Here is an 11,765-nt window from a genome sequence, read left to right as displayed (position 1 = left end):
CACCATTTTAAATTCTGTAACAACCAAGGGTGAGCCATTTCTATGCCTTGTAGGTCTGGATACTATCTACAAATGCTGCTCTCCCAAACCAAATCTCCACCTTAATAATTTATTTCCCTCCCTTCACCATCTGCCTGACATAATTTGTCAAATGAAATAACTTACAGGAAAGCGTTCTTTGACATGTAAAGTGCTTTAAAAATGTTTTGGTAATACTATGGTAATAATCCCTATTTTTCATAATGATCATGAGTGTGACTTTCTGGGTCACTGAGGTATCTACTCAAGGGATGAGGAATAAAATAGTGTCAGGGTTTGGATGGTGAGGGGAGGGGGCAGGAAGGGTGAAGGAAGTTGCTTTTGGCCTTGTTGCTTTTGAAGGAGATCTGAAGAATTCCAGATGACTGAATCAATGAATGAATGAAAGGATGTCTTCTTTAAGCCGCTGCATAAGGGTAGGTAAGCTAAGCTGACTACCTAAGAAGGTGGATGGAGACTGCACAAAAAGAGGCCAATAGGAGGAAGAGCAGCGTGGCCTCACAAGGCAAGTAAACCCAGATCTACTCCTTGGACAAGTTCCTTAACCTCTTTGGGACTCATATCTGCTCCATCTGATAAGGAAAATATATGCTAAGTGCTTAGTATAATTTTTTGCTCTTCAATAAGTGCTTATTACTATTACGACTGAGGCAGAGTTAATAGGTCTTTTCAACATATCTCGGATTTCCAGTTATTACAAATATACAGGATTAGCCAACATTCTTCTCCAGCCTCTTGTGAGGAAATCTCCAACTTCCGATTTATTTTATTTTCTTCCCCCTAACAGATTGAAGCACTGACTGATATGAATTTTTGGTGAGTAAATAGTTTGAGGTCCATTTGGTGAGTAAATAGTTTGGGGCACAAGGACGTTCTGACAATGGCTTTGAATCTTGTTCTGTATGATTCTGCAGTGGTAGCGATGTGCTGTCATGATAAAAGCCAAGAAGCATGGGGCATTCCATTAAAGGAAACAAGCATTAACTTTCTTTCCCAGCCTGGTTACTTGGGACATTAATCAGCCCATAAAAATGGGATTAAGTCAACTCTCAATTTATTTTTGTAGTTCACCTTTAAAATGTAACCGCTCTTTTGTTTTTTAATATCGGGTGATCACATTTTAGATGTAATGAAAGAGCAGGGTTATTTTCCCACAAATTTTCATGGGGACTGGTGACTACAGATGGAACCCTCCCTGAAGACATAATGAACAATTATTCAATCTGGGGAATGGCTTTGGAGGAGCCGTTCCAGCTGGGGGTATATAAAGTGAGTTTCCTAAAAGCTGTATAAATGAGAGACCAGAGCAACCCTCAAACATACAGTCATTTATTTTCTCCTTTATTGCCTAATGAATATGGTATAATATCATGAGCCTATCAGCTTGGAACTTTGCTCTTGTTCCGAGTCCCCCAAGGCAAACAGATGGATTTTTAAATCCTTTTCTTAAAGTCTTACTGGATTGCAAAGCCTTTGCTGACATGTGGAACCTGAAAGTTTCCTGAGTTCTAAAACATCCTCCTCAGCTTTAAAGGAGCTGCCCCGACTTTGTCCTAAAGGTTTGCTTTTCATTTTCCCTTCCCTAAGATACTATTCTGGAAGGTATCTTAGGGTTCACTCCAGGCCAGAGTGTCTACTGCTCCAACTACAGAGGGAAGATTAAGGCTGTAGTGGGTTTTCCCAAGAAACTACACTTATTCCATTTAAAATACTAGTCTTTATTCTGATGTTTTTCAAAAAAGCTTTCTTTTGGGACGCCTGGGTGGCTCAGCGGTTGAGCATCTGCTTTTGGCTCAGGTTGTGATTCCAGGGTCCTGGGTTCGAGTCCCATGTTGGTCTCCCAGTGAGGAGCCTGCTTCTCCATCTGCCTGTGTCTCTGTCTCTGTCTCTGTCTCTCATGAATAAATAAAAATCTTAAAAAAAAAAAAGCTTACTTTTAAAAATTTTGCTAAAAAATCCAAGAGTCTGGGAACTACCGCGTTAGTGGAATCCCTCCATTTTGCAGTTAAGAACCTAAGGGTAGGGCCATTGTGCTGCCCCATGGCTGCTGAGTGAGTGGGTGGCTGAGCTGGGTTAGCACTCGGCTTCTGTCTTCTAGCCTGGTTGCTTTTTCTCCATCAGGCTGTCCCTTGAAAGTGGGCAGAAGGCCTTGCTAAGTGGCTCGGGGGAACTGGATATAGTTCCTAGCAGTGAGAAAGGTCATTACGGTACTCTATGGCGTCCCACTGTGTAGCACGACTCTAAAAGTGGTCATGCCAAGGGCAGAGAAAGCCTCACATGCCTATGAGGCCACGGCTGTGGTTAAATGTATTATGGCTGGCTTCATCTGTTTATGGTACCTGACAGGTGTCTGCAGGTAGCTGAGTGCACGATCTGGTCCTGAAAGAATGATGCCTGTGTGTGCACATGCATGCACCTCCACTGGGAGTGACCAGTGAGGAGGGTGCTCTGGAGGTGTTGTGGGGTGTTCTGGCCACCTTTCATAAAGTATTGTAAGGCTCAAGCTTGAACTGAACTGAGATTCTGCTGAGTGGTCCACAGCCCAAGGTAAAACAATTCCATCTCGGATCGAACTGGACAATCTCTTGGGTCAAAGGCGCCTAAAGGATCTTTTGGTTCACACATAAATCCCCGGGATGTAAGGAGAGGCTCCCAGGTGCAAGAAATTGATATTGTTTTGCAAGCAGTTAAGAGCTCTGATGTGACATCCCAGGGTTCAGGCTGCTGAACACGATAGAGAGACATTGGTCCCCCTCATTTGCTCCCATCCTACGCGCTGTGCTGCACAGCACACCTGTACTCTGGGTTGATTGGGAGCCGATAGTGTGTGGGTGAAAAAGATCCAGAGGGGCCTTGTGCCCCACATGCTAGTGGAGTTGGGGCTTCCTGCCGAGTGGAGAGATGTCCAGGGCCGGCAACCCCAAGGGGTAAAAGTGCTGCCTGGATTTAGTGTTGGCTGAGCGGCCTGCTATGTGAAAGAGAGAGGCACCTGACCATGATGTCCAGACAAATTTAGGGCGGCTTTTCAGTCAGTGCCTTCTTAGAACAGCCTGGATGGACAGCTTGTCTGCTTTCATTTGATGTCTATGATTTTTAATGTAAAATTCTCAAGCACCGAGGAAGGCTCCCTATAGCCTGATGCCTGTCCAGGTGAGGTGTTGATAAACATGCAATACTTAGGAATCTGCAGCCTGCCCAGTATATTTCCCTCGCGATCCTACTGCTCTTATCGTCTGGACTGCTAGACCAGTAATCTGTCACCGGTTAATTCCAGATAGAAGGCTATTTTTTGTTTTGAAGGAATGCTACTTAGAAGGATCATCAAAAGGTCATCATGCTTCTTGTTTATTTACTGGTTTTGAAGATCAAGTTTCCTGTTAATAGACGTGGGACTCCAAAAGAGAGCAAGACTCTCGGGCTGGTTCTTACGGGAAGGACCGAAATTCAGAAAATAGGTTGAAGGGAAAAGGCAGTTTCTCCTTTAAGTGGAAGGAGGCGTGTGGGGGCCGAATTTAATCTCTTACGGTTCCCAAAGTATTTTTTAATAGAGCTGAAACCTTTCCGAAACGGTCCAGGATCCAAATAACGTTCTTATCTGTAGTTTTCTTTGGAAGCCGTACAGCGGTAGATACAGTTGTCCGAACATGTATCCCAGCTCTGTCTTAGGGAGCTATATATGGGGAGGCTCTTGCCAGCTGCTAACGCGCTGCCCCTCCAGCTCCCCTTTCATTCTCCGAGTGGAATTTTTTTTTTTTATTCACAAACTTGACCTTCAAAATGCTAGCTCTAAGGATGCGTGTTCAAATTTGCCGTGTTTTTAACAAAGCACACCCAGATTCTCTTTGATCGCTCTTTATCTTTTCATTGAGGACAGGGACTCCTGGCTGCTCCAGGCCCCTAGTCTGGGCCCGGCAGCCAAGATAGTGTTTTATGAAGCCCACTTATCTGAGCAGGGTGCATCTAATTGAAGCATTTAGCCTTTGGTATGGGCTTGTACTTAACAGCATCCAAATGGTTGTTCTTTATAGTTTTATTAAAGGAGCCGGATCCTTCTCATAAGTTTTCCATTAATGGGATTATAAATTGATATAATTTTAAGTCCAAGAATGCAGAACTGGTATGTGGTAAACATAAACATGTGTTTGGTGTTAGATGTAAACTAGTGTAGCCAAAGTGGGCAAGTGTTGTAAACTTCAAACATAAAACAGATGTCAGGTAATTAGAGACATGTAAGTGATGACAACAGCAGTGAGCTGTAGCAATGAAATGAATTGTTAGTTTAGGCAGGAATCACTGTGGCCCTGGTGGATTTATCACGTTTCTAGCTGCTGTATGAACTTGATGTTACCCTGCTCTAGGAGAATACAAGAATTGCTTTTCCTATTCGAAGGCAGGAAGTCCAGCTTGGAGGCATGCGAACCACGATCCTTGTTTTCTGACTCTGAAAAAATTGATTGGCATTGTCTATTGCAAAATGGATTAACTAGTTGGTGAACGATTTAAAGATTGTATTTCAACTCATTCTCCAGTGTTAAGAGCAAAGTCTTAGATCACTTTGGGAGAGGTCTGGTGGGATCGTCGGTTAAGTCTGTGTGGTTGGCCTCCTCTCAGCAATGTGGGAGGGTCTGTGTGCAGGTGACAGTGGCATATTTTAGGGAGAACTTTTAGCTTTGGACAAGTTTCACAGTTGGGTAAAACCAAAGTGAAAAGGACCCTTGCTATAATTTTCTGATGTCCAGGAAGTAAAATTTTAAGCAAAATGTCTTGGGTTTGGGGCAGGAGTGAGGCCCATGGGATTTTCCTCCTATGGTACAAAACTGAGAAGAATAGCACATTTGATTTAGTTTTTTTGGAAAGGGAAATCACTTCTTAGCCAGAGGATCATTACATTTTTTTAAAAAGATTTAAATTCAATTTAATTAACATATACTGTATTATTAGTTTCAGAGGTAGAGTTCAGGGATTCATCAGTTGAATACAACAGCCAGTGCTCATTACTTCAAGTGCCTTCCTTAATGCCCATCACCCGGTTACCCCACCCCCCAGGAACTCCTACTTTGTTTTCTATAGTTAAGAGCCTCTTATGGTTTGCTTCCCTGTTTTCATCTTATTTTTCCTTCCCTTCCTCTGTGTTCGTTTTGTTTCTTAAATTTCACATGAGTGAAATCATATGGTATTTGTGTTTCTTTGACTTATTTTGTTTAGCATAATACCCTCTAGTTCTATCCATGTTGTTGCAAATGGCAAGATTTCATTCTTTCTGATGGCTGAGTAATATTCCATTGTATATATACACCACATCTTCTTTATCCATTCATCTGTCAGAGGATATCTAGGCTCTTTTCATAGTTTGGCTATTGTGGACATGGCTGCTATAAACATTAGGGTGCAGCTGCCCCTTTGAATCACTATGTTTATATCCTTTGGGTAAATATCTAGGAGTGCCAATGCTGGATCATATGGTGGCTCTATTTTTTTTTTTTTTTTTATGGTGGCTCTATTTTTAACTTTTTGAGGAACCTCCATGGTTTTTGAGGAACCATCCATTCCAGAGTGGCTGCACCAACGGTGTGTGAGGGTTCCTCTTTCTCCTCATCCTCTCTGACATCTGTCTTTTCCTGAGTTTTTAATTTTAGCTATTCAAAGGATCATTTTAACAAGTTATTTCTGATTTAGTGGTATCAAAATCCAACAATTCTGATGTCATCCGTGCATAACCAAGTACACAGCTGATAAGGAGCTCGACTCATTTTTGCATTAAAATGTGTCCTTTTGGGATCCCTGGGTGGCGCAGCAGTTTAGCGCCTGCCTTTGGCCCAGGGCACGATCCTGGAGACCCGGGATCGAGTTCCACATCGGGCTCCCCGTGCATGGAGCCTGCTTCTCCCTCTGCCTATGTCTCTGCTTCTCTCTCTCTCAATGTGTGATTATCATAAATAAATAAAAATTAAAAAAAATGTGTCCTTTTGTCTAGCTGGATGTCCAGATCTTGAAAGCATTGAAGGCAGAGGGCTGTCTAACAATGAATTTGAAGAAGAGCTGGCAAGTCCTCAGGGGGATGCAAATGATGGATAACAGGGACTTGTTATTGGCTGGATAGAGGCCCGAGCCAAGAAAGTCATGGAGTTAATGCCATCTTTGATTTCAGTGTGGCCCTTTCTGGGGATAATGAAAGCACTGCTGATGAAGTGGTCCTCCTTTCCTTTGTGATACCTGGATTTGGAGGCTAGGCAGCTGGCACATCCAACCAGAGACCCTTCAGCCCTCTACCTGCAGCTATAACATGACTAAGCCCCATTAAATAATTAAATAATAAACGTTCACTGCCTCTTCTACTGTTGTCAGCTTCCAACTTTGAAACAGTTAAGGTATTCCTCTCAGAAACAACATTTCTTCCAGGTTTTCAGAGGCTTATGTCTGTCTGAGGTAAAGGAACACTGGATTTAGAGGTAAATATCCTGACGCTACTAATTTTTAGGAAAGTGAAATGTCCTGGTCTTCAGCTTTAAGGCTAATAATATTTGTCCTTCCTATCTCCCGGAGTTGTTCAGTGAACTATGAGAATGCTTTGTATTATTCTGTGTGTTCATGCTATTGCCTCCATCTGGAATGCCCTTTTCCTGCTCTACTAAGCCATCTCCAGTAGAACCTTCAAGACTCTGTTAAAATGTCCCCTCCTCTGCCAGCTTCTTGACTCCTCCATGCAGAGTGGTACTCTCTCCTGGTCTCTCCTGTTCTCCCTCTGTCAACCAACCACATTGCGTTGTCATCATTTACATGTGTGTCTCTACCATTGGACTCTGAGTTCCTTGAGCAGAGGGACAGTGTCTTATTCATTTTGTGTCCCCATCTTCCAGTATCACAGCTGGCTGTAATGGATGCTCAAGAAAAATTTGTTTAATTGATGCTTGGAGGACACTGGATTCCCATGCTTATGTGGAAAATTCTAGACTACTGTATATAGGGGCACCTGGGTGGCTCAGTGGTTGAGCATCTGCCTTTGGTTCAGGTCATGATCCTGGGGTCCTGGGATTGAGTCCCACATCGGGCTCCCCGCAAGGAGTCTGCTTCTCCTTCTGCCTATGTCTCTGCCTCTCTCTCTGGGTCTCTCATGAATAAACAAATAAAATCTTAAAAAAAAAAAAAAAAAACACCACTGTGTGTAATAGCATACAGCCTTCTGCTTTGCTTTTTGTGCCAGAAGATGGCCAAGGAACGAAGCCTCACCTGGTCAGGGTCGGATCCGGGCTGCTCAGGGTTGATTCTTCTCAAGGTTTTCTTGGAGGTGAAGGAAAGAAGAGCCCCATGAGTGGTCATGTTCACACTATCCACAGAGAAATGCAGCTTTCACCCTGTTGTGCTTAAGGTAGATAATATGCGGGAAAGGGCTTTGTAAAGTGCAAAGCATCAGGCAGGCCGAGGGGTTGTTCTGTAAGTGCTTTCCCCCAGTTTGACAGTGAGCTTCTGAAAGGCTAGAATCATGACACTTCTCTGTCTTGCCTTCAATGATAATCCCAAGGACTTCCTTCAACTGATAATCAATACTTACAAATGGAATAAATAGGTCCTTACTTTTATCTTTATTTTTTAAAAGATTTTATTTATTTATTCATGAGAGACAGAAAGAGAGATAGGAAAAGACACACACAGGCAGAGGGAGAAGCAGGCTCCCTCTGGGGAGCTGGATGCAGGACTCGATCTCAGGACCCCAGGATAACGACCTGAGCCAAAGGCAGACACTCAACCACTGAGACACCCAAGTGCCCCTACTTTTACCTTTATAATTTCCTTTCACCTTTAGCCCCCACCCATGACATATGAGGGCAACACCAACTATGTATTGCTCCCCTCTCTCATCCCTGTCTGTCCTCCCCACCCCCCAAGTCAATGGATGGATGATTAGAACTGCAGTTTTGGAGTGTGGCTGTGCATGCAAGATTGGGTAAGCGTTTGTCATCGAGTATGGTATGTTCCCCCTCCATATCAGTCTAAAAAATTATCATCACCTAATTAAAATATAAGGATATTTACTTGAGAGCCTCAGTCAATGGTTCCAATTACCAAAAACATTGGAAATGATCTTTATTTTTTTCTTTCTGGGGATGTTACATTTCCTTGGATGAAAGGGAAAATGGTGAATAGTGTCTTCCATTGTGATTCAGTATTTATTTATTTATTTGTTTTGGATTTAATTAATGTACCCTACCTACTGCACTTCTGCTTCGTATAAACGAAAGCTATTGGGGGGCTGTTTGGGAGAATAGAGACAGTCTTGTTATAAAGGAGTTTACAATTTTGGGGACGACACATTAAAAAACAAAACATACCTTATAATAAAAATTTATGTATAATCTATAGACATATAAATCTTTCTCTAGGTATATACACAAACACACAAATATATAATGTGAAATAAATGCTCTGCAATTTAAGAGAAGGGAATCTCTTTGAGGAAAATTATCCTTTATCCTTAGCTTTTAAGGACAACATGGTTGTTTATATAAGGTTTCTTACTGAAACATGTTTAACATTATATACATATTTATACGTAGAAGATAAGAAAGAGGTGGGGACCCGGAAGGAGAGAAAGTAATGTTTTGATTTAATAATAGGCTGCCGAATCAAATTTCCTGAGTTTAAATCCCACTTCTAAGTGGACCTTGGCACATTTTTTTCGATCTGAATCTCTGTTTGCTTCTCTGTGAGATGTGAATAAGAACAGAGTCTTCTTCATAATACTGCTATAAGTACTAAATAAGAGAGTAAACGTGAAGCAGGGAACGCAGAAGGTACAGACACTGAAATAGTAAGTGTTAATACCTGGTATTTATGGGAGCACTTTCCCATCAGGCCGTTTTGGGGGTTGTATCTGCACTACTGCATCGGATGGGGTAGGTACTCCTCTGTTTCCCGGTGACCTAACATAGGGGACAGCTCTGCACGTTGCGCATGTGAGTAGGTGCTAAATAAATCATTCATTTGCTCATTAATTGGATCATGCAAATTAAACGAGTTACTTACCGAAAGGACTTAGACCAAGCGCTTAGCACAAGTGAGTGCTGCACACGTCCGCTGTCCTTGCCCATTGTCCCGGCCCTGCTGCCTTCCGCACAGGGGAGCAAGCGGGGCAGAGCTGGGGAACCATTAGGAGGAGCAAGGCCCTGGGTCTGGGGCGAGAGCCTTGCCTGGCTAATGACGGTTTCCTGAGTCAGGGCGGCAGATGCCGGGAAGCAGCACCTCCCTTGTAATTAACCGTTTGGCTGCTGAGCCGAGGGTGGCTTTGAAAGACACCCAGGTGACAGTGGGGTGCCTGTGGTCCCGGACTGCAAAATTACACCGAGTCAAGAGCTAAGTGGCCTCTCGCATCTACTCATTTTCTCTTAAATTACAAGTGATGAGGAATATAATTACCACTCCTTACTCTTTCCCCCCAAAACACTATTTTTCTTTGCCGTGCGGTGCTTTGATAGGGACAGGGCACGCGGAGGTTGCGCTCGGGGGCGGGTGGGCCGGGCCGGGCCGGGCCGGGAGCCGCGGGAGAAGCGGGGCGGGGGCGGGGGCGGGGGCGGCGGCGGCGGGCACGGAGGCCACCCCTCGGCCCCTCGGCCGGCGAGCTCGGGGGCTCAAAAACAGACTCGGGGGGCGGCCCCCGGGTAATTAGAAAATGCAGGCAAAAGGCTTTGATTATTGAAGTCGTACCTGCCCGGTTCCCGGGAGAGCCCGAAACGGTGTGTGCTTCCACTGGAATCATAAAGCTCAGCTGTGGATCTTTTAGTTTTGGAACGTCTCCCCCTCTAATTACTTTACAGGCCAAATGATTAAAAAAAGGAGCAAGAGAGCAACAGATGAGCTCAAATTGCCGTGTTTAAAGGCAGCGGGGTTGTCTGCCTGCGTGGGGCTCTCCCTGCAACGAGGGCGCTGCCGGGGGCTGTTTAGACAAACCCCCCGACCCGGCTCCGCGCCCCGCGCCCCGCGCCCCGCGCCCCGCGCCCCGGGGCCGCCGGCTCCCAAGTGCCAGGGTTCGCGGGTTCGCGGGTTCGCGGGTTCGCGGACGGGCGCGGGCGCGGGGGCGGGGGCGCGGGCGCGGGGGCGGGGGCGCGGGGGGCGCCGGGCAGCTCCGGGCAGGGCTTGAGATGACGGGGTTCGGCTTCCTTATGAGGACGGGCGGGAGGCTATTTTCGAAAGGCCTCCCCAGGCCGGCCTCACTGATGTGGCAAACGCGGCCTCGGAGCAGACAGTCTGGAAATAGCCACGTCCCGGCGTCCCGAAGGCACCCGCCGTGGCCTCCGGCTCACAGGGCGCGACCCCGCGGGACCCCTGGGTGCTCGGGGCCCCGCCCTCCGGGTCGCCCCGCCGCGCCCCGCCCCGCCCGGCAGGACGCAGTTGATGGGGGGGGGCGCCCCGCGGCGCCGAGATCCCCCAGGCAGGGCCCGAGCCGCCGGGCCGGCCCACCCCGCGGCCAAGGGGCGTCTGCGCCAGGTGCAAACCCCGTGGGGAGCGCGTGGCCTCGCCCCGCCCCGCCCCCCCGCCGCAGACCCCGCCTCTCGGCCGCCGGTGGGCTCGGCGCTCAGGGCCTTCCCCGCGAGCCCCCTTGGGGGCGAGGCAGCGGCCCGCGGGACAGTCTCTTATTAAAGACAGCTCAGCCCTCTCGGCCTTTCCTCCCGTCTCTTAGCGACTCGAGGAGAACTTAGACCAAAGGCATTTCTCTTTTGCACGCATTTCTTAATTAAAAAATATCTTTCTTTTCATTTGGCTCCTGGCCAGATGACCTTTGGATTTCTTGTCAAACTGGGGCGGGGGGGGGGGGCAGTTTTTCAGGGTGTTGAGTCGTTCTTCCAAGGTAACCTGGAAGAGACGCCCCCCCCCCCCCCATGAGTACAAAAGGAGACAGAATTCTTTGTTTGCAAAAATCTTTAGTGTTTCCAAAGCGTTCTGGGGAAGGAATAGCAGATGAAGGCAATATGATCTGGCCGCTGAATTAATTCTCCGAGTTGATGAACTTGGCCACATTTCTACAATTACAGGTTTTCCTTTGATGTCTGGAGAATTAACTTGTTCTCCCACTTAAAGCATCTCCACATGTTGGTCTGTTTAGGGGGCTCTTTTGACATAAGCAAATTTACAGTCTGCGTGAGTGATACGCGCCGCACGTAAGGCCCAGTGGATTCTCCATAGAACCGTGATCCATATTCTCAACTTTGATGAAACGATGCATAAATCCTTCCATTTTTCTCCCATGAAGTAATGTTTTTGGTACCGACATGGCAGCATGCTGTGCAAAGGGCAGTCTTATTTAATATTCTAGCCTCCTACCTTCCTCTTTAATCTTGAAAAGAGTTTGTGCGCTTAATTCCAATTTGTGCACGGGCAAGAGAAGGGCGAGGTTGTTTGCGTGCTCGGCTTTCTTTTGCTTATGCCGAAGGAGATGGGGTTTGAGACTACAGGTCGATGGTGTCTAGTTTGGTTATTTCCACTGATCTGCGCTGCCAACCCTGACACGGGCCAGGCTGTGAACTGGTTATACTTGTGATCAGTAGAGTTCTTCCCACTGTAGGTGTTCTCCTCGGATTAACCATCTGTCAACCACAGAATCTGCAGGCTGCAGATTCTAGCCAAGAAAGAATTCTGTGGCGGTCATTAAATACTGTGCATAAAAGAAAGTCGAGCAGATAAGATATGTGGCATCACGGCTTGTGACTAGGCGGGTATGTAATCGGCGAATTTTC

The sequence above is a fragment of the Vulpes lagopus genome, chromosome 8 (assembly GCF_018345385.1).
Source record: "Vulpes lagopus strain Blue_001 chromosome 8, ASM1834538v1, whole genome shotgun sequence".
Classification (NCBI taxonomy): domain Eukaryota; kingdom Metazoa; phylum Chordata; class Mammalia; order Carnivora; family Canidae; genus Vulpes; species Vulpes lagopus.
The sequence above is the reverse complement of the archived record's forward strand: the minus strand, read 5'-3'. Positions refer to the sequence as shown.